This window comes from Melanerpes formicivorus, unplaced genomic scaffold, assembly GCF_026170545.1.
Source record: "Melanerpes formicivorus ecotype bairdi unplaced genomic scaffold, bMelFor1.0.p_v2 SCAF_52, whole genome shotgun sequence".
In the NCBI taxonomy this organism is placed as follows: Eukaryota; Metazoa; Chordata; class Aves; order Piciformes; family Picidae; genus Melanerpes; species Melanerpes formicivorus.
Window position 1 is genome coordinate 18,056 of NW_027142404.1, and position 18,972 is coordinate 37,027.

The 18,972-nt window shown below is 55.1% G+C and overlaps 2 long non-coding RNA genes across 2 annotated transcripts; both read right to left on the reverse strand.

The window, feature by feature from the left end:
* Window positions 1-246: 246 nt before the first annotated feature.
* Window positions 247-2,860, reverse strand: LOC137452359 (uncharacterized). Its single transcript, XR_010990041.1, has 3 exons — window positions 2,707-2,860; window positions 2,303-2,462; window positions 247-842 (listed from the first exon to the last, which is right to left on the reverse strand). It is a non-coding gene; the product is annotated as an uncharacterized lncRNA (long non-coding RNA).
* Window positions 2,861-10,450: 7,590 nt separating this feature from the next.
* LOC137452360 (uncharacterized) lies at window positions 10,451-13,064 on the reverse strand. Its single transcript, XR_010990042.1, has 3 exons — window positions 12,911-13,064; window positions 12,507-12,666; window positions 10,451-11,046 (listed from the first exon to the last, which is right to left on the reverse strand). It is a non-coding gene; the product is annotated as an uncharacterized lncRNA (long non-coding RNA).
* Between the last annotated feature and the right edge of the window lie 5,908 nt (window positions 13,065-18,972).

The window sequence follows — 18,972 nt, forward strand, 5'->3', positions numbered from 1 at the left end:
CCAGAGGTCCCCAGACACCTCTAGATGCTCCCAGAACCCTTCACATGCCCCCAAATTCCCCTTTCATACCCCCAAGCCCACTTCAGATGACAGCAGACCCTCCTTAACAGGCCCCCAGCGCTCAGCAGGTCCGGTGCTGCTGTGCCTCGGGAGCAGATCAGCTGGTCTCCCTGCAGAGCTTTTTCCAGTCAATGAAAAAACAGCACACCACACACACACACGAAAGACAATCCACTGTTTTAATTGAGAGACAGTTGCTATTTCTGCTTCAAACCACACCCCACACCCCCCCGTGGCTCTGCTCAGGATGTGCTTTTCTCCTCTAGAAGCCTTTCTACAGAACAGAGGGGGGTCACGTCAAGGCCTTTCTGCACACAAATCACTGCCCTTCTGCAATCTCTCAATAAGCAGCACCGCTGTTCCTCTGCTGGAACACCTCACACTCACTCTTACACTTGCCCGGGGCTTTCCCTCCCCTCCAAGAACGTCCTGGCATTTCAAACATTTGGCATTTCAGGTCTGCAAGCAGCCTTTGTGGGAGGCTGCCCTCACCCCTCCCTCACTGCTCCTCTGCTGTATCCTCGCCCACCCCCCTGTGGCATCACAGAAGGAAAGACAGCCGAGCGGCTACGCTCCTGTTCTTTTTATCACCCCGAGCCGGGGACAGCCTTCTGGGCAAGGTTTGCAGCTTCAGCACACAGCTGAGCTTTGCTCTCACCCATTAAACCCTTTGGTGGTTTCAGCTTCCCGAGGATGTGTCGGCACAAGTCCTTGTCGGGGCACCGCAAACAGGGAGAGACAAAGCTCCGAGATCCAGGAAGAGGACGGCTGAGCAGACACTCCTAAAGAGAGAAACTTCATCAGCTGAACCTCACACTTCTCCCAGCTTTGCAACAGCAAAGAACTTTGTGAACAACACAGTGGTGCTCCTAAGGAGGTCACCAGCTTGCAAGTTACAGGAGAAATAAAAACCTTTTTATTACAGAAGCACTGGCAAAAATTTACGGACAGGAACAGCAGACGAGCAAATTCTGCGATTGAGCTAACGATAGACATCAGGCCTAGGATCTGGCTACCCTGACAAAGGATGCCAACAGGACAGAGTGAGGCCTCAGCAGCACTCCCAAAAAGCCCCACAGAGAGCCACAGGCTCTGGCCCGTGCCCCACCTACGGGCCGGCCCTCCTGGCAGCAGCGCAACACCACCTCTTCAGGAGCCCAGGGACTGACCTCAGCCCCCTAAGGGCCAGGCAAGGTTGGTTCCTGTTAGCTGCCTAAAGCAGCCTCCCCAGCCCTGCTTACAGGGACCTTGGGCTGCTGCTGGGGACAGAAGGGGGATGGAGGGCTCCACAACTCGTCACACAGGCCCCGAGCACAGGGCTGTTAAGCTGACAGGGTGCCAAGGGAACAGGCTGCCATGAAGGCACAGACCCAGGCCCTGAACTACAGGGTGGGTCACCTTGCCGCAGCAACACGACCCAGCGGCTTCGCTGCGTCCGACGAATAAAAGGAGGAAGTTCCACAGGAACAGAAGGGAAAACCTTTTCACTGTGTGTGCCAGAGCCCTGGAGCAGGCTGCCCAGAGAGTTAGTGGAGTCTCTGGAGACATTCAAAACCCGCCCCAGGTGATCCTGCACTGGCACAGGGGTTGGACCGGATGCTATTTTGGGGTCCCTTCCAACCCCTAACACTCAGTGATTCTGTGATTAGCTATGCTGGTGACAGAGTCTCACTGAGTGCTCTTTAAAATGTTTTTCTTTTCTTTCAGCCTAGGAGTTTCATATTTAAATAGACCTTCTGCTCTGTCTTCCCCCTTCCTTCTTCCATCTTGCGTCTAAACACTAGGAGAGCTTGATGAGCTGTATCCTGGGCGTCCCAACGTAACACATCTCAACTGCATACATGGATTTTGTAATCTTTTGCCCCATTGCTCGCACAGGGTGGATTAAGTTCATTACTTAGAGCTTGTCAGGACAGCTGTTGAAGTGTCCTGTGCAATGCAGGAGGAGTTGAATCCCATAGGAAACCACATTACTGTGCTTTGTCAGCCTGGTTATGGTCAGAAACCTCCTTCATTTTTTTTTCTCTTGAACAGATATATCACATGAGTCCCCAGAATTAATTTGCCTCTTCTCATAATTATTTCTTTAAAACTGTCTTAGAAGTGTCTCTGTCCTTCCCTCTCTCTAGATACTGGCCTCCTGAGCCCATGGCAGACTTGCACAGAGCTACTGCGAGCACCACTCTGCACGGCCTCTGGGGGGCTTTCAAGCACAGGCACCCCAGGAGAATCCAAACCTAACCTTGCAGCTGGCCTTAGAGCTCCTCTTTGGAAAACTGTCGCTGCCAGGGCCCACAAACCAACGTCCTCTGTCGGCAAACCGGATGTAAGGGCTGAAAAGTGTCAACGGAAACCGTAATCGGATGGCCCAGGAAGATCCTGCCGGTCTGAACACACCAGACCTGGAATGCACAAAGAAACTCTGTTAACAACTGCCTGTGTGTCTGCTCATAGCTTGAGGAGTAACAGAGCAGAACCAATTCCCAAAAGGTTTTCACTGCGTTCCCAGGGCAAGTAGAGGCTTGCTCTGGCTGTAGTTAATACCTAGAAATTCCTATCAAAATCTTTGCAGCACAACAAGAAAAAAACCAAACCAACCAAACCACAAACTGCTTTATATTATTAAGTAGGAACTCGAAAGCTTACAGGAACTGTGGGGATTTTTTTATGACAAATTATTCCTTTTCTTTTTTTCAGTGAGCAATTTGGTTTCCAACAGCTCCACATTCTGACACCAAAGCACCCCGCTCCGTGTCAGGGCTTGTGGCTGAGGCCGAATACAAATCTGCAACTGGTCCTCAGGCAAAGCAGTTAAGCTCCCTGAAAAAAAAGGAAAGAAAGCAAGAGTGAGTCAACCATAAAAACAAGACCTAACCAAACCCCCAAAGCCATTTTGTCAGGAAGTCGCCTCCACTATCACCCGCCACATGCTGAAATTCCCTTCCCCTGGGGCTCCTGCTTGGCCCACAGCTGGGGAACATAAAGCAAGGCACAGCCCTGTGGGTACCTGCTGCCCTGGAGCCACCAAAACCGGAGCACCCAGTCACTACCAATCCCACAGCAGACCCAAGATACAACAGGGACTCCATAGAGACTCCAAAACCTCACTGAGAACCCCCCAACTCCTTCAGGACCCCCACAGATTCTCCAACTTAGATGCCCACAAAACCCCTTTGGATGCACCCAAACCCCCCATCTGATACGCCCAGCTCCGTTTTAGGTACCCCCAGACGCTTCCAATGTCCCCAGACCCGCTGGTGGACCAGCCCAGAACCCCCTGACACTATCCCAGACCCTTTCAGGGGGCTCCACACCCCTTCTAGATGCCCACAAAACCCCTTCACACGCCAAAAGAAACCTTTACCTGCCTCCAAACCCCATTTGGGGGCCACTCAGACCCCTTAGCAGCGGGTGGCAGCAACCAAGTCTGTTGCTCTCACCAATTAAACCTGGATGTTAGGAAGAAGATCTTCACAGACTAGAATAGAGCAGGATGAAAGAGAGATTGGCCTTTGGAATGTGCTGCCCAGGGAGGTGGTGGAGTCACCATCACTGGAAGTGTTTAGAAAGAGACTGGATGAGGCACTCAGTGCCATGGTTTAGTTGATTAGATGGTGATGGAATGGAATGGACCGGACCAGGTTGGAAGAGACCTTCAAGATCATCGTGTCCAACCTATCATCCAACACCACCTAATCAACTAAACCATGCAACCAAGCACCCTATCCAGTCTCCTCCTGAACACCTCCAAAGATGGTGACTCCACCACCTCCCTGGGCAGCCCATTCCAATGGGCCATCACTCTCTCTGTGCAGAACCTCTTCCTAACCTCTAGCCTAAACCTCCCCTGCCACAGCTTGAGACTGTGTCCTCTTGTTCTGGTGCTGCTTGCCTGGAAGAAGAGACCAACCCCCACCTGGCTACAACCTCCCTTCAGGGAGTTGCAGAGAGCAAGAAGGTCTCCCCTGAGCCTCCTCTTCTCCAGGCTAAGCAACCCCAGCTCCCTCAGCCTCTCCTCACAGGCCTGTGCTCCAAACCCCTCCCCAGCTTTGTTGCCCTTCTCCGGACTCCTTCCAGCAACTCAACGTCTTGCTTAAACGGAGGGGCCCAGAACTGGACACGGGACTCAAGGTGTGCCCTAACCAGTGCCAAGTGCAGGGGCAGAATGACCTCCCTGCTCCTGCTGGCCACACTGTTCCTGATATTGGCCAGGTTGCCAGTGGCCTTCTTGGCACCCGACACGACCAGAAGACAGGGATCAGAAGAGTCTTTGGCCAAGCTGTAAACCACTTCCTAACATCCAGCCTAAACCTCCCCTGGCACAGCTTGAGACTGTGTCCTCTTGTTCTGGTGCTGCTTGCCTGGGAGAAGAGACCAACCCCCACCTGGCTACAACCAGAACTGAGGGGACTGCAATCCTTGCAGCTTCAACTTTCCTTCTCTGCTACTTCTTTTTTCAGATGGATTGTTTTTCAAAGGGACTGCTGGACAGCAGAACAGGATGGATGGCTGGGCCCCAAGAGCGGTGGGGAACAGAGTTAAACCCAGCCGGTGGACGGCCGGGCACAAGTGGTGTTCCCCAGGACACCCCTTGTGAGAGAGTGAGTCCAGAGAAGGGCCACAAAGCTGGTGAGGGGTCTGGATAACAAGCCTTAGGAGGAGTGGCTGAAGGAACTGGGACTGTTTAATCTGCAGAAGAGGAAGCTAAGGGAATTAAGGCGTGGTCTGGCTTCAGCTCTCAACTACTTCCACGTTGAGCAAGGACAGCTTGTACTCACAGAAGGCACTGGCTGCTTGGGTTCAAGGTTCCTGCAGAGCTCAGGCTGTCTCTCTTGATTAGTGAGGTCGTCCTGTCACCTAGGCAGAGAGAAGAAAATGCAGCTATGAAATGAGACCACTGGAATCGTGAGACTCGTTCTGTGTGCGACTCCAGGAGAATCCAAACCTAACCTTGGAGCTGCCCTGAAGAGCTCCTCATAGCTTGAGGAGTACCAGAGCAGGAACAATTCCCAAAAGGTTTTCACTGCGTTCCTAGGGCACTTGAAGGATTGCCCTGGCTGTAGTTAATACCTAGAAATTCCTATCAAAATCTTTGCAGCACAGCAAGGAAATTGAGGGATGGGAAGGCAATATGTACTTACACGTTAGGCAAGAATTGGCTTTGCAAACTAATCTCTCTAACTGTTGGATATGCACTGAACTTCCTCGAGGCCAAATGAGGACCCCTTTATTTGGGGAAGCCTCAATGAATTGGACTTGGGGGGCATCAGACTGGGTGACTACATCTGAGAGTAACTTCCACAATTGTCAGCATGGGAAAGATAGCTCAGAAAGCCTGGGTCCAAAGTTTGCCTTAAGAAAATATAGTATAGGAATATACTGTTGGCTGTGAGAAAGGGGGGAACTGATGAACAGAAAAGTCTCATTAACAGAACCACAGAGTTGATAAGAATTTTCCGCTTGTTAGCTGAAATGCTGGGACGCAGGGAGGGGGAGAGGGGTTGGCAGACAGCCTTTGGATAGAGAAGGAATAACAGGATTTGTCAGTGATTCACTTCTGTTAGTCTTGGACAAGATGCTCTTTTGGATAAGACAAAGGACACCTGCATGATATGTGTACTTCTGCTCTTTTAGAGAGATAAGCTTTGTATAGATAGGCAGCATCTGGACCTCTGTCATTATAGACAGATAACTTTTTGTATAAAAGTTTGCCCAAACCTCTCTGAAGACACACAGCTCTTTTGAAATGATCCTACCTGTGTCAGGCGCCAGAATAGAAGCACGATACAAGAGACTTACTGAGTCTCTTGTGTGTCTTTCTCTAAGTCATTATCAACGCTGTTTGCAGCACAAACCCAAACCCAAACCCACCCCGAGACACCCCCAGCTCCCACGGGAGCCTGCAGAGACCTCCCAAAGGGTCCGTCGGAGGTGCCCAACTGCCTCCCCACGACCCTTGACCCTTTCCGATGGCCCCACGAGAACTTTACGTATCCCCAGACCCTTTTAGGTGTCCCCAAGACCTCCTCCGTCACCCCCAAAAGCCCTGCCGATGGCCCCAGACCACCTTCAGACGCCGGAAAGAACACACCTGGGAGTCCCGGGCCGGCAGCGACACCGGGACCGGACCCGCTGCGGCGCAGGCGCCGTATCCATAGCGACCACCGGAACGCTGCCCCCCTGGCGCGAGCAGAGCCGGGCTAGGGCGCAGGCGCCGGATCCATAGCGACGCTCGAGTCAAGCTCTCCGCCCTCCGCTCTTCCCCTAAGAATTTTCGAGCATTCAGCGCAGTTAGGCTGCAGAAATTAGCTCCCCCAGGGCGGCACACGCCGCGGCACGGCTGCACTGCCGGCCATTACACACAGGGTGGCAGCATTGAGCTCCCACGGGGCCTCTGGGTACGGTTGAGGCAGCAGCCGCCACCCCCGCAGAGCCCCGCCGGCCAAGCCCGGACACGCCCCCCTCTCCCCCCCAAAAGCCCCGCGCTGCCCCGCCGGTGGCCACCCCCCCAAGCCCCGCGCAGCTCCAGCGGCTGCTATAGAGAAACCCCCCAAAGCAGCAGAGACTGGCACTGACCTGGGACACAGCAGAAGAGCTCCAACCTCTACCAGCCACAACCCTGCACTGAGCCACTTTAAAGCATCTGGCGCCATGTTATTGAGGGCGGTGCCACGCTGGGGGGGGCGGTGCCACGCTGGGGGGGGCGGTGCCACGCTGGGGGGGGCGGTGCCACGCTGGGGGGGGCGGTGCCACGCTGGGGGGGGCGGTGCCACGCTGGGGGGGCGGTGCCACGCTGGGGGGGCGGTGCCACGCTGGGGGGGCGGTGCAACGCTGGGGGGGGCGGTGCCACGCTGGGGGGGGCGGTGCCACGCTGGGGGGGGCGGTGCCACGCTGGGGGGGGCGGTGCCACGCTGGGGGGGGCGGTGCCACGCTGGGGGGGGCGGTGCCACGCTGGGGGGGGGCGGTGCCACGCTGGGGGGGGCGGTGCCACGCTGGGGGGGGGCGGTGCCACGCTGGGGGGGGCGGTGCCACGCTGGGGGGGGCGGTGCCACGCTGGGGGGGTGCGGTGCCACGCTGTGGGGGGCGGTGCCACGCTGGGGGGGCGGTGCCACGCTGGGGGGGCGGTGCCACGCTGGGGGGGCGGTGCCACGCTGGGGGGGGCGGTGCCACGCGGGGGGGCGGTGCCACGCTGGGGGGGCGGTGCCACGCTGGGGGGGGCGGTGCCACGCTGGGGGGGCGGTGCCACGCTGGGGGGGGCGGTGCCACGCTGGGGGGGGCGGTGCCTGCGTTGTGACCTCACGCTCAGCGTTCCATGGGTTTTATTCCCCTCCAAGACAACACGTTGAGTTCTGAGCAGCTGAGGAGCCCTGGGGAACACCTGTACAGAAACGTTCCTCCAAGAGCTGTCAGAAAAACGTTCGTTCCGCCAGCACTGCCGGCCGTTACACACCGGATGGCAACATTGAGCTCCCCCGGGGCGGCACACGCCGCGGCACGGCTGCACTGCCGGCCCTTACACACAGGGTGGCAGCATTGAGCTCCCCCGGGGCGGCACACGCCGCGGCACGGCTGCACTGCCGGCCGTTACACACCGGGTGGCAGCACTGAGCACCTCCCTGGGCGTGGGCAGCAGCCGGGCCCCCACCTGGCTTTTATTTTCCAATGCTAAAAGCCTTTTAGAAGCAGAGAGGGCAGACAGGGGTCGTTTCCAAAGCTTTCTTACGCACCAGTCACTCCAAGCCCTCCCTCTCCAGCTGCAAACCAGAGGTTTGCCTCCGCCTCGCCTCACCCCAGTACTTACACTTTTAAAGATAGTGTGGTCCCCTCGGAGAATTTTCAGCACTTTAGGGGGGGGCCCCCAGCCCTCGCTCACCTGCTCCTCTGCTGCAGCAGCCCCCTGCCCCACGTGGCAGAACCAGCCCACCCACAATCCCCCCACTCCCTTTGAGTCGCCCCCAAAAAGGCACAAAATAAAGCAAACTGCCCAGCCAGCACCTCCTGCCTTTCACAGCAAGGACTGAACATTGCAGCTTTGGCCAAGACCATCAGCCCAAAGGAAGGCCTGGGCCCTGAGGAACTAAATGCAAGTGAACTATCTGACACCACCACAGTCCTGTGAATGTTGCAAAGCAGTAGTGCATGCGGTATAATAATTGGAAAGTTAAGGGCTGCTCAAGCTTTACACAAAGTATCCTATTCAGTTTTGGGTTCCACTTAACACAAAGTAAAAGTATAAAAGGTCAGAGGGAAAGCCAACTCTACCTCTGAACTACAGCAAGAAATACTGGAATCAAGGGGCCCTTTCTTCTGCTACTAATAGATGAAGAGAACATGAAAACTGATGGGCTAAACCAACAGGGCAAGATTAGAATAACTAGTAGAGAGAACGGAAGATACAAAGCTTCAACTGCATCTGTTTAGCAACGACTCCTACCAGATAACTTCCATGCCATAACTTTGCTGATTTCAAACAAGCCAGCTGGTGAAGCGTCTCGCTCACAGGCGGCCGACGAGGAGACGTGCAGAAGGCAGAGGCGAGGGAACAAGTCCTGAGCTTTGCTGCAGGCTGTCCTGCGGCTTCCCCTACCGACTCTTTCCCGTACACCACCGCAGAAGGAGTTGGGTGAATTTTGTCTCAAACCGGCTCCTAAGACAACCTCCGCTTTTTCCCTGGGTGCCTACGTGGGTGTTGCTTCATCTTTCCCTCACGCTCGGTACGGCATTCGGGTGCAGAGCAAGGCTCTGGACAGCCAAACCGAACTCCTGTGCTGAAGAAAAGGAAGCGGAAGCACAGGCTGAGCCCCTGGAAATGCCTGCATGTGCTGGCTGCTGCCACCTCCTCGTTGCCCCGGGCCTGCTCATTGGAGGCTGCCTGGCAAAAGCACCTGCCCCCACTTTCCTCGGCGTTCTTTGAATACCCAGGTTGGAAACCTAAGAGGTAGCGTACTAATTGGAAAGCATGTTCCAGCGGGCGTGGCTGGAGGCTGGGCGCCGCCGCCGCTTTCTCTGCTCCCCGCCCCTCCTTTGCGCGGCCCCTAATCACGTGACGATCGCTGGGCGAGTCTGGGTGCTGCCGGGTTCACCCTGGGATCGCTGGGCGAGTCTGAGGGCATTGGGGTCAGCCTGCAAGAGCTGGGAGAGACAGGAGAACAGCTCGTGAACTGGGAGTAGACTGCTCCCGACCGCGGCAAATCGACACCCACCCCCCCCCCCCCCCGCCGCTGGTGTTTCTCGGCCCCCCCCTCGCTGCCGCCCACCCTCAAACCCATAGCAGAGTCCTGCAGCAGGCACAGAGCAACTCCAGAGAGCAGCAGAGTCCACACTGAGCTGATGCGGAGCGGAGAAAGCAGAGGGGACGAGGATTACGCTGGCTAGGTCGGAGCCGACGGGGCGAGGGCGGCGCCATCTTGGGAAGGGCAGGCGCTGTCACGGGGAGGGCGACGCCATCTTGGAAAGGGCAGGCGCTGTCACGGGGAGATCGACGCCATCTTGGGAAGGGCAGGCGCTGTCACGGGTAGGGCGGCGCCATCTTGGGAAGGGCAGGCGCTGTCACGGGGAGGACGGTGCCGTCTTGGTGCCCTCACTTCCGTCTACATGCCCCCAGCCCTCCTTTCTCACCCTCTAAGGCCCTTGAGGTGCTCGCAGCTCGCCTTGAGATGCCGGGGGAGATGTGGCTGGGGGACCCTGGGACTGCAGGACACCCAATACCGGGGTGAGACCACCCCAATCCTGCGGGACCCCAAACCCTGGAACCCCCCCGAGACCTCTAACACAGCACCACCACTCCCCGCCCCCTCAGCTGCTTCAGGACCCTCCAGAGACCCCCCCGGAGACCCTCCAGAGGCCGCCAGACACCTCTCGATGCCCACAAAGCCCCTCTAGACGCCCCAGAATACCTCTCTGCGCCTCCCTGCAGAGGCCACTCACACCCTTGGCAGCAGGCGACAGCAAGCAGTACCTGGCCGTGCCCACAAGGTGGGAGCAGTGAGCAGAAGAGTCAGCGGCGCTAGGGACACCGAGACTCCAGCAGTGCCACACAGCAACCCACACGCTGTGGGGACCTGACACAGAGACCCCGAAACCACACTGAGGCACAGACCCCCCCACTCCTCCCTGACCCTCCAGACATGACCCAGGAGCCCCTCCAGAGGTCCCCAGACACCTCTAGATGCTCCCAGAACCCTTCACATGCCCCCAAATTCCCCTTTCATACCCCCAAGCCCACTTCAGATGACAGCAGACCCTCCTTAACAGGCCCCCAGCGCTCAGCAGGTCCGGTGCTGCTGTGCCTCGGGAGCAGATCAGCTGGTCTCCCTGCAGAGCTTTTTCCAGTCAATGAAAAAACAGCACACCACACACACACACGAAAGACAATCCACTGTTTTAATTGAGAGACAGTTGCTATTTCTGCTTCAAACCACACCCCACACCCCCCCGTGGCTCTGCTCAGGATGTGCTTTTCTCCTCTAGAAGCCTTTCTACAGAACAGAGGGGGGTCACGTCAAGGCCTTTCTGCACACAAATCACTGCCCTTCTGCAATCTCTCAATAAGCAGCACCGCTGTTCCTCTGCTGGAACACCTCACACTCACTCTTACACTTGCCCGGGGCTTTCCCTCCCCTCCAAGAACGTCCTGGCATTTCAAACATTTGGCATTTCAGGTCTGCAAGCAGCCTTTGTGGGAGGCTGCCCTCACCCCTCCCTCACTGCTCCTCTGCTGTATCCTCGCCCACCCCGCTGTGGCATCACAGAAGGAAAGACAGCCGAGCGGCTACGCTCCTGTTCTTTTTATCACCCCGAGCCGGGGACAGCCTTCTGGGCAAGGTTTGCAGCTTCAGCACACAGCTGAGCTTTGCTCTCACCCATTAAACCCTTTGGTGGTTTCAGCTTCCCGAGGATGTGTCGGCACAAGTCCTTGTCGGGGCACCGCAAACAGGGAGAGACAAAGCTCCGAGATCCAGGAAGAGGACGGCTGAGCAGACACTCCTAAAGAGAGAAACTTCATCAGCTGAACCTCACACTTCTCCCAGCTTTGCAACAGCAAAGAACTTTGTGAACAACACAGTGGTGCTCCTAAGGAGGTCACCAGCTTGCAAGTTACAGGAGAAATAAAAACCTTTTTATTACAGAAGCACTGGCAAAAATTTACGGACAGGAACAGCAGACGAGCAAATTCTGCGATTGAGCTAACGATAGACATCAGGCCTAGGATCTGGCTACCCTGACAAAGGATGCCAACAGGACAGAGTGAGGCCTCAGCAGCACTCCCAAAAAGCCCCACAGAGAGCCACAGGCTCTGGCCCGTGCCCCACCTACGGGCCGGCCCTCCTGGCAGCAGCGCAACACCACCTCTTCGGGAGCCCAGGGACTGACCTCAGCCCCCTAAGGGCCAGGCAAGGTTGGTTCCTGTTAGCTGCCTAAAGCAGCCTCCCCAGCCCTGCTTACAGGGACCTTGGGCTGCTGCTGGGGACAGAAGGGGGATGGAGGGCTCCACAACTCGTCACACAGGCCCCGAGCACAGGGCTGTTAAGCTGACAGGGTGCCAAGGGAACAGGCTGCCATGAAGGCACAGACCCAGGCCCTGAACTACAGGGTGGGTCACCTTGCCGCAGCAACACGACCCAGCGGCTTCGCTGCGTCCGACGAATAAAAGGAGGAAGTTCCACAGGAACAGAAGGGAAAACCTTTTCACTGTGTGTGCCAGAGCCCTGGAGCAGGCTGCCCAGAGAGTTAGTGGAGTCTCTGGAGACATTCAAAACCCGCCCCAGGTGATCCTGCACTGGCACAGGGGTTGGACCGGATGCTATTTTGGGGTCCCTTCCAACCCCTAACACTCAGTGATTCTGTGATTAGCTATGCTGGTGACAGAGTCTCACTGAGTGCTCTTTAAAATGTTTTTCTTTTCTTTCAGCCTAGGAGTTTCATATTTAAATAGACCTTCTGCTCTGTCTTCCCCCTTCCTTCTTCCATCTTGCGTCTAAACACTAGGAGAGCTTGATGAGCTGTATCCTGGGCGTCCCAACGTAACACATCTCAACTGCATACATGGATTTTGTAATCTTTTGCCCCATTGCTCGCACAGGGTGGATTAAGTTCATTACTTAGAGCTTGTCAGGACAGCTGTTGAAGTGTCCTGTGCAATGCAGGAGGAGTTGAATCCCATAGGAAACCACATTACTGTGCTTTGTCAGCCTGGTTATGGTCAGAAACCTCCTTCATTTTTTTTTCTCTTGAACAGATATATCACATGAGTCCCCAGAATTAATTTGCCTCTTCTCATAATTATTTCTTTAAAACTGTCTTAGAAGTGTCTCTGTCCTTCCCTCTCTCTAGATACTGGCCTCCTGAGCCCATGGCAGACTTGCACAGAGCTACTGCGAGCACCACTCTGCACGGCCTCTGGGGGGCTTTCAAGCACAGGCACCCCAGGAGAATCCAAACCTAACCTTGCAGCTGGCCTTAGAGCTCCTCTTTGGAAAACTGTCGCTGCCAGGGCCCACAAACCAACGTCCTCTGTCGGCAAACCGGATGTAAGGGCTGAAAAGTGTCAACGGAAACCGTAATCGGATGGCCCAGGAAGATCCTGCCGGTCTGAACACACCGGACCTGGAATGCACAAAGAAACTCTGTTAACAACTGCCTGTGTGTCTGCTCATAGCTTGAGGAGTAACAGAGCAGAACCAATTCCCAAAAGGTTTTCACTGCGTTCCCAGGGCAAGTAGAGGCTTGCTCTGGCTGTAGTTAATACCTAGAAATTCCTATCAAAATCTTTGCAGCACAACAAGAAAAAAACCAAACCAACCAAACCACAAACTGCTTTATATTATTAAGTAGGAACTCGAAAGCTTACAGGAACTGTGGGGATTTTTTTATGACAAATTATTCCTTTTCTTTTTTTCAGTGAGCAATTTGGTTTCCAACAGCTCCACATTCTGACACCAAAGCACCCCGCTCCGTGTCAGGGCTTGTGGCTGAGGCCGAATACAAATCTGCAACTGGTCCTCAGGCAAAGCAGTTAAGCTCCCTGAAAAAAAAGGAAAGAAAGCAAGAGTGAGTCAACCATAAAAACAAGACCTAACCAAACCCCCAAAGCCATTTTGTCAGGAAGTCGCCTCCACTATCACCCGCCACATGCTGAAATTCCCTTCCCCTGGGGCTCCTGCTTGGCCCACAGCTGGGGAACATAAAGCAAGGCACAGCCCTGTGGGTACCTGCTGCCCTGGAGCCACCAAAACCGGAGCACCCAGTCACTACCAATCCCACAGCAGACCCAAGATACAACAGGGACTCCATAGAGACTCCAAAACCTCACTGAGAACCCCCCAACTCCTTCAGGACCCCCACAGATTCTCCAACTTAGATGCCCACAAAACCCCTTTGGTTGCACCCAAACCCCCCATCTGAAACACCCAGCTCCACTTTAGGTACCCCCAGATGCTTCCAATGTCCCCAGACCCGCTGGTGGACCAGCCCAGAACCCCCTGACACTATCCCAGACCCTTTCAGGGGGCTCCACACCCCTTCTAGATGCCCACAAAACCCCTTCACACGCCAAAAGAAACCTTTACCTGCCTCCAAACCCCACGTGGGGGCCACTTAGCAGCGGGTGGCAGCAACCAAGTCTGTTGCTCTCACCAATTAAACCCTTTGGTGCTCTCAGCTCTCTGACCCTGTGTCAGTGCAAGTCCTTGTCGGCCGGCACCTTCGTCCTGATCCAGGCGGAGAGAGAACTGCCAGGAACACAGCTTCGCCGCTCCGCTTGCGGCACGCCTGCTGCCGAGGGCAGCCTCGTCCGCAGCCTGCCCGAGAGGAACACGGCCCCCGGGGCCGGGGGACACACAAAAGCCTTCCACAAAGGAAACAAGGGAAGTCTCTTGGCCACTCTTCACGTGCCGAGTGCGATTGTCATGTGGAACACACCGCGGCATCTGGAACGAGTTTAAGTCCAGGTCTGTGGCAGCACAGAGGTTCCTGGAATATCCCGGTACATCGATCCACAGGAGGTTGTCTTTCGGTCCCCAGTCTGATGCTTGGCAGCACAGCCATCACACCATTTCTCTCGAGTGCTTTGAACTGACAATTCATGCAGGAGAATAAAACCAAACAGGAGTAAGCAGCTTGGAAAAGAACTTTGATCATCACCAGGCCCAGCAAGAGGACACAGTCTCAGGCTGCACCAGGGGAGGTTTAGGCTAGAGGTTAGGAAGAGGTTCTGCACGGAGAGAGTGATGGCCCATTGGAATGGGCTGCCCAGGGTGGTGGTGGAGTCACCATCTTTGGAGGTGTTCAGGAGGAGACTGGATAGGGTGCCTGGTTGCTTGGTTTAGTTGATTAGGTGGTGTTGGATGATAGGTTGGACACGATGATCTTGAAGGTCTCTTCCAACTCGGTCTGGTCTATTCTATTCTATTCCGTTCCATTCCATTCCAACACCATCTAATCAACTAAACCACGGCACTGAGTGCCTCATCCAGTCTCTTTCTAAACACTTCCAGTGATGGTGACTCCCTGGGCACCACCTCCCTGAGCAGCACATTCCAAAGGCCAATCTCTCTTTCAACCTGCTCTATTCTATTCTATGAAGACCTTCTTCCTAACATCCAGCCTAAACCTCCCCTGGCACAGCTTGAGACTGTGTCCTCTTGTTCTGGTGCTGCTTGCCTGGGAGAAGAGACCAACCCCCACCTGGCTACAACCAGAACTGAGGGGACTGCAATCCTTGCAGCTTCAGCTTTCCTTCTCTGCTACTTCTTTTTTCAGATGGATTGTTTTTCAAAGGGACTGCTGGACAGCAGAACAGGATGGATGGCTGGGCCCCAAGAGCGGTGGGGAACAGAGTTAAACCCAGCCGGTGGCCGGCCGGGCACAAGTGGTGTTCCCCAGGACACCCCTTGTGAGAGAGTGAGTCCAGAGAAGGGCCACAAAGCTGGTGAGGGGTCTGGATAACAAGCCTTAGGAGGAGTGGCTGAAGGAACTGGGACTGTTTAATCTGCAGAAGAGGAAGCTGAGGGAATTAAGGTATGGTCTGGCTTCAGCTCTCAACTAGTTCCACGTTGAGCAAGGACAGCTTGTACTCACAGAAGGCACTGGCTGCTTGGGTTCAAGGTTCCTGCAGAGCTCAGGCTATCTCTCTTGATTAGTGAGGTCGTCCTGTCACCTAGGCAGAGAGAAGAAAATGCAGCTATGAAATGAGACCACTGGAATCGTGAGACTCGTTCTGTGTGAGACTCCAGGAGAATCCAAACCTAACCTTGGAGCTGCCCTGAAGAGCTCCTCTTTGGAAAAGTCTCGCTGCCGGGCCCCACAAACCCCACACCCTCTGTCAGCAAACCGGATGTACGAGCTGAAGAGTGTCGACAGAAACTGTACGTGGACAGCTCAGGAAGATCCTGCCAGTCCCAGCACACCAGTCCTGGAATGATCAAAGAAAGTCCGTTAACAACTGTCTGTGTGTCTGCTCATAGCTTGAGGAGAACCCCCCAACTCCTTCAGGACCCCCCCAGACTCCCCAACTTAGATGCCCACAAAACCCCTTTGGATGCACCCAAACCCCCCATCTGATACGCCCAGATCTGTTTTAGGTACCCCCAGACGCTTCTAATGTCCCCAGACCCGCTGGTAGACCAGCCCAGAACCCCCTGACACTATCCCAGACCCTTTCAGGGGGCTCCACACCCCTTCTAGATGCCCACAAAACCCCTTCACATGCCAAAAGAAACCTTTACCTGCCTCCAAACCCCATTTGGGGGCCACTCAGACCCCTTAGCAGCGGGTGGCAGCAACCAAGTCTGTTGCTCTCACCAATTAAACCTGGATGTTAGGAAGAAGGTCTTCATAGAATAGAATAGAGCAGGTTGAAAGAGAGATTGGCCTTTGGAATGTGCTGCCCAGGGAGGTGGTGGAGTCACCATCACTGGAAGTGTTTAGAAAGAGACTGGATGAGGCACTCAGTGCCATGGTTTAGTTGATTAGATGGTGATGGAATGGAATGGACCGGACCAGGTTGGAAGAGACCTTCAAGATCATCGTGTCCAACCTATCATCCAACACCACCTAATCAACTGAACCATGCAACCAAGCACCCTATCCAGTCTCCTCCTGAACACCTCCAAAGATGGTGACTCCACCACCTCCCTGGGCAGCCCATTCCAATGGGCCATCACTCTCTCTGTGCAGAACCTCTTCCTAACCTCTAGCCTAAACCTCCCCTGCCACAGCTTGAGACTGTGTCCTCTTGTTCTGGTGCTGCTTGCCTGGAAGAAGAGACCAACCCCCACCTGGCTACAACCTCCCTTCAGGGAGTTGCAGAGAGCAAGAAGGTCTCCCCTGAGCCTCCTCTTCTCCAGGCTAAGCAACCCCAGCTCCCTCAGCCTCTCCTCACAGGCCTGTGCTCCAAACCCCTCCCCAGCTTTGTTGCCCTTCTCCGGACTCCTTCCAGCAACTCAACGTCTTGCTTAAACGGAGGGGCCCAGAACTGGACACGGGACTCAAGGTGTGCCCTAACCAGTGCCAAGTGCAGGGGCAGAATGACCTCCCTGCTCCTGCTGGCCACACTGTTCCTGATATTGGCCAGGTTGCCAGTGGCCTTCTTGGCCACCCGTGCACGCTGCTGGTCACGACCAGAAGACAGGGATCAGAAGAGTCTTTGGCCAAGCTGTAAACCACTTCCTAACATTCAGCCTAAACCTCCCCTGGCACAGCTTGAGACTGTGTCCTCTTGTTCTGGTGCTGCTTGCCTGGGAGAAGAGACCAACCCCCACCTGGCTACAACCAGAACTGAGGGGACTGCAATCCTTGCAGCTTCAACTTTCCTTCTCTGCTACTTCTTTTTTCAGATGGATTGTTTTTCAAAGGGACTGCTGGACAGCAGAACAGGATGGATGGCTGGGCCCCAAGAGCGGTGGGGAACAGAGTTAAACCCAGCCGGTGGACGGCCGGGCACAAGTGGTGTTCCCCAGGACACCCCTTGTGAGAGAGTGAGTCCAGAGAAGGGCCACAAAGCTGGTGAGGGGTCTGGATAACAAGCCTTAGGAGGAGTGGCTGAAGGAACTGGGACTGTTTAATCTGCAGAAGAGGAAGCTAAGGGAATTAAGGCGTGGTCTGGCTTCAGCTCTCAACTACTTCCACGTTGAGCAAGGACAGCTTGTACTCACAGAAGGCACTGGCTGCTTGGGTTCAAGGTTCCTGCAGAGCTCAGGCTATCTCTCTTGATTAGTGAGGTCGTCCTGTCACCTAGGCAGAGAGAAGAAAATGCAGCTATGAAATGAGACCACTGGAATCGTGAGACTCGTTCTGTGTGAGACTCCAGGAGAATCCAAACCTAACCTTGGAGCTGCCCTGAAGAGCTCCTCATAGCTTGAGGAGTACCAGAGCAGGAACAATTCCCAAAAGGTTTTCACTGCATTCCTAGGGCACTTGAAGGATTGCCCTGGCTGTAGTTAATACCTAGAAATTCCTATCAAAATCTTTGCAGCACAGCAAGGAAATTGAGGGATGGGAAGGCAATATGTACTTACACGTTAGGCAAGAATTGGCTTTGCAAACTAATCTCTCTAACTGTTGGATATGCACTGAACTTCCTCGAGGCCAAATGAGGACCCCTTTATTTGGGGAAGCCTCAATGAATTGGACTTGGGGGGCATCAGACTGGGTGACTACATCTGAGAGTAACTTCCACAAGTGTCAGCATGGGAAAGATAGCTCAGAAAGCCTGGGTCCAAAGTTTGCCTTAAGAAAATATAGTATAGGAATATACTGTTGGCTGTGAGAAAGGGGGGAACTGATGAACAGAAAAGTCTCATTAACAGAACCACAGAGTTGATAAGAATTTTCCGCTTGTTAGCTGAAATGCTGGGACGCAGGGAGGGGGAGAGGGGTTGGCAGACAGCCTTTGGATAGAGAAGGAATAACAGGATTTGTCAGTGATTCACTTCTGTTAGTCTTGGACAAGATGCTCTTTTGGATAAGACAAAGGACACCTGCATGATATGTGTACTTCTGCTCTTTTAGATAGATAAGCTTTGTATAGATAGGCAGCATCTGGACCTCTGTCATTATAGACAGATAACTTTTTGTGTAAAAGTTTGCCCAAACCTCTCTGAAGACACACAGCTCTTTTGAAATGATCCTACCTGTGTCAGGCGCCAGAATAGAAGCACGATACAAGAGACTTACTGAGTCTCTTGTGTGTCTTTCTCTAAGTCATTATCAACGCTGTTTGCAGCACAAACCCAAACCCAAACCCACCCCGAGACACCCCCAGCTCCCACGGGAGCCTGCAGAGACCTCCCAAAGGGTCCGTCGGAGGTGCCCAGCTGCCTCCCCACGACCCTTGACCCTTTCCGATGGCCCCACGAGAACTTTACGTATCCCCAGACCCTTTTAGGTGTCCCCAAGACCTCCTCCGTCACCCCCAAAAGCCCTGCCGATGGCCCCAGACCACCTTCAGACGCCGGAAGGAACACACCTGGGAGTCCCGGGCCGGCAGCGACACCGGGACCGGACCCGCTGCGGCGCAGGCGCCGTGTCCATAGCGACCACCGGGACGCTGCCCCCCTGGCGCGAGCAGAGCCGGGCTAGGGCGCAGGCGCCGGATCCATAGCGACGCTCGAGTCAAGCTCTCCGCCCTCCGCTCTTCCCCTAAGAATTGTCGAGCATTCAGCGCAGTTAGGCTGCAGAAATTAGCTCCCCCAGGGCGGCACACGCCGCGGCACGGCTGCACTGCCGGCCATTACACACCGGGTTGAGCACTGACCTCCCACGGGGCGGTATACGCCGCGGCACGGCTGCACTGCCGGCCATTACACACAGGGTTGAGCACTGAGCTCCCCCGGGGCGGTATACGCCGCGGCACGGCTGCACTGCCGGCCATTACACACCGGGTGGCAGCATTGAGCTCCCCCGGGGCGGCAC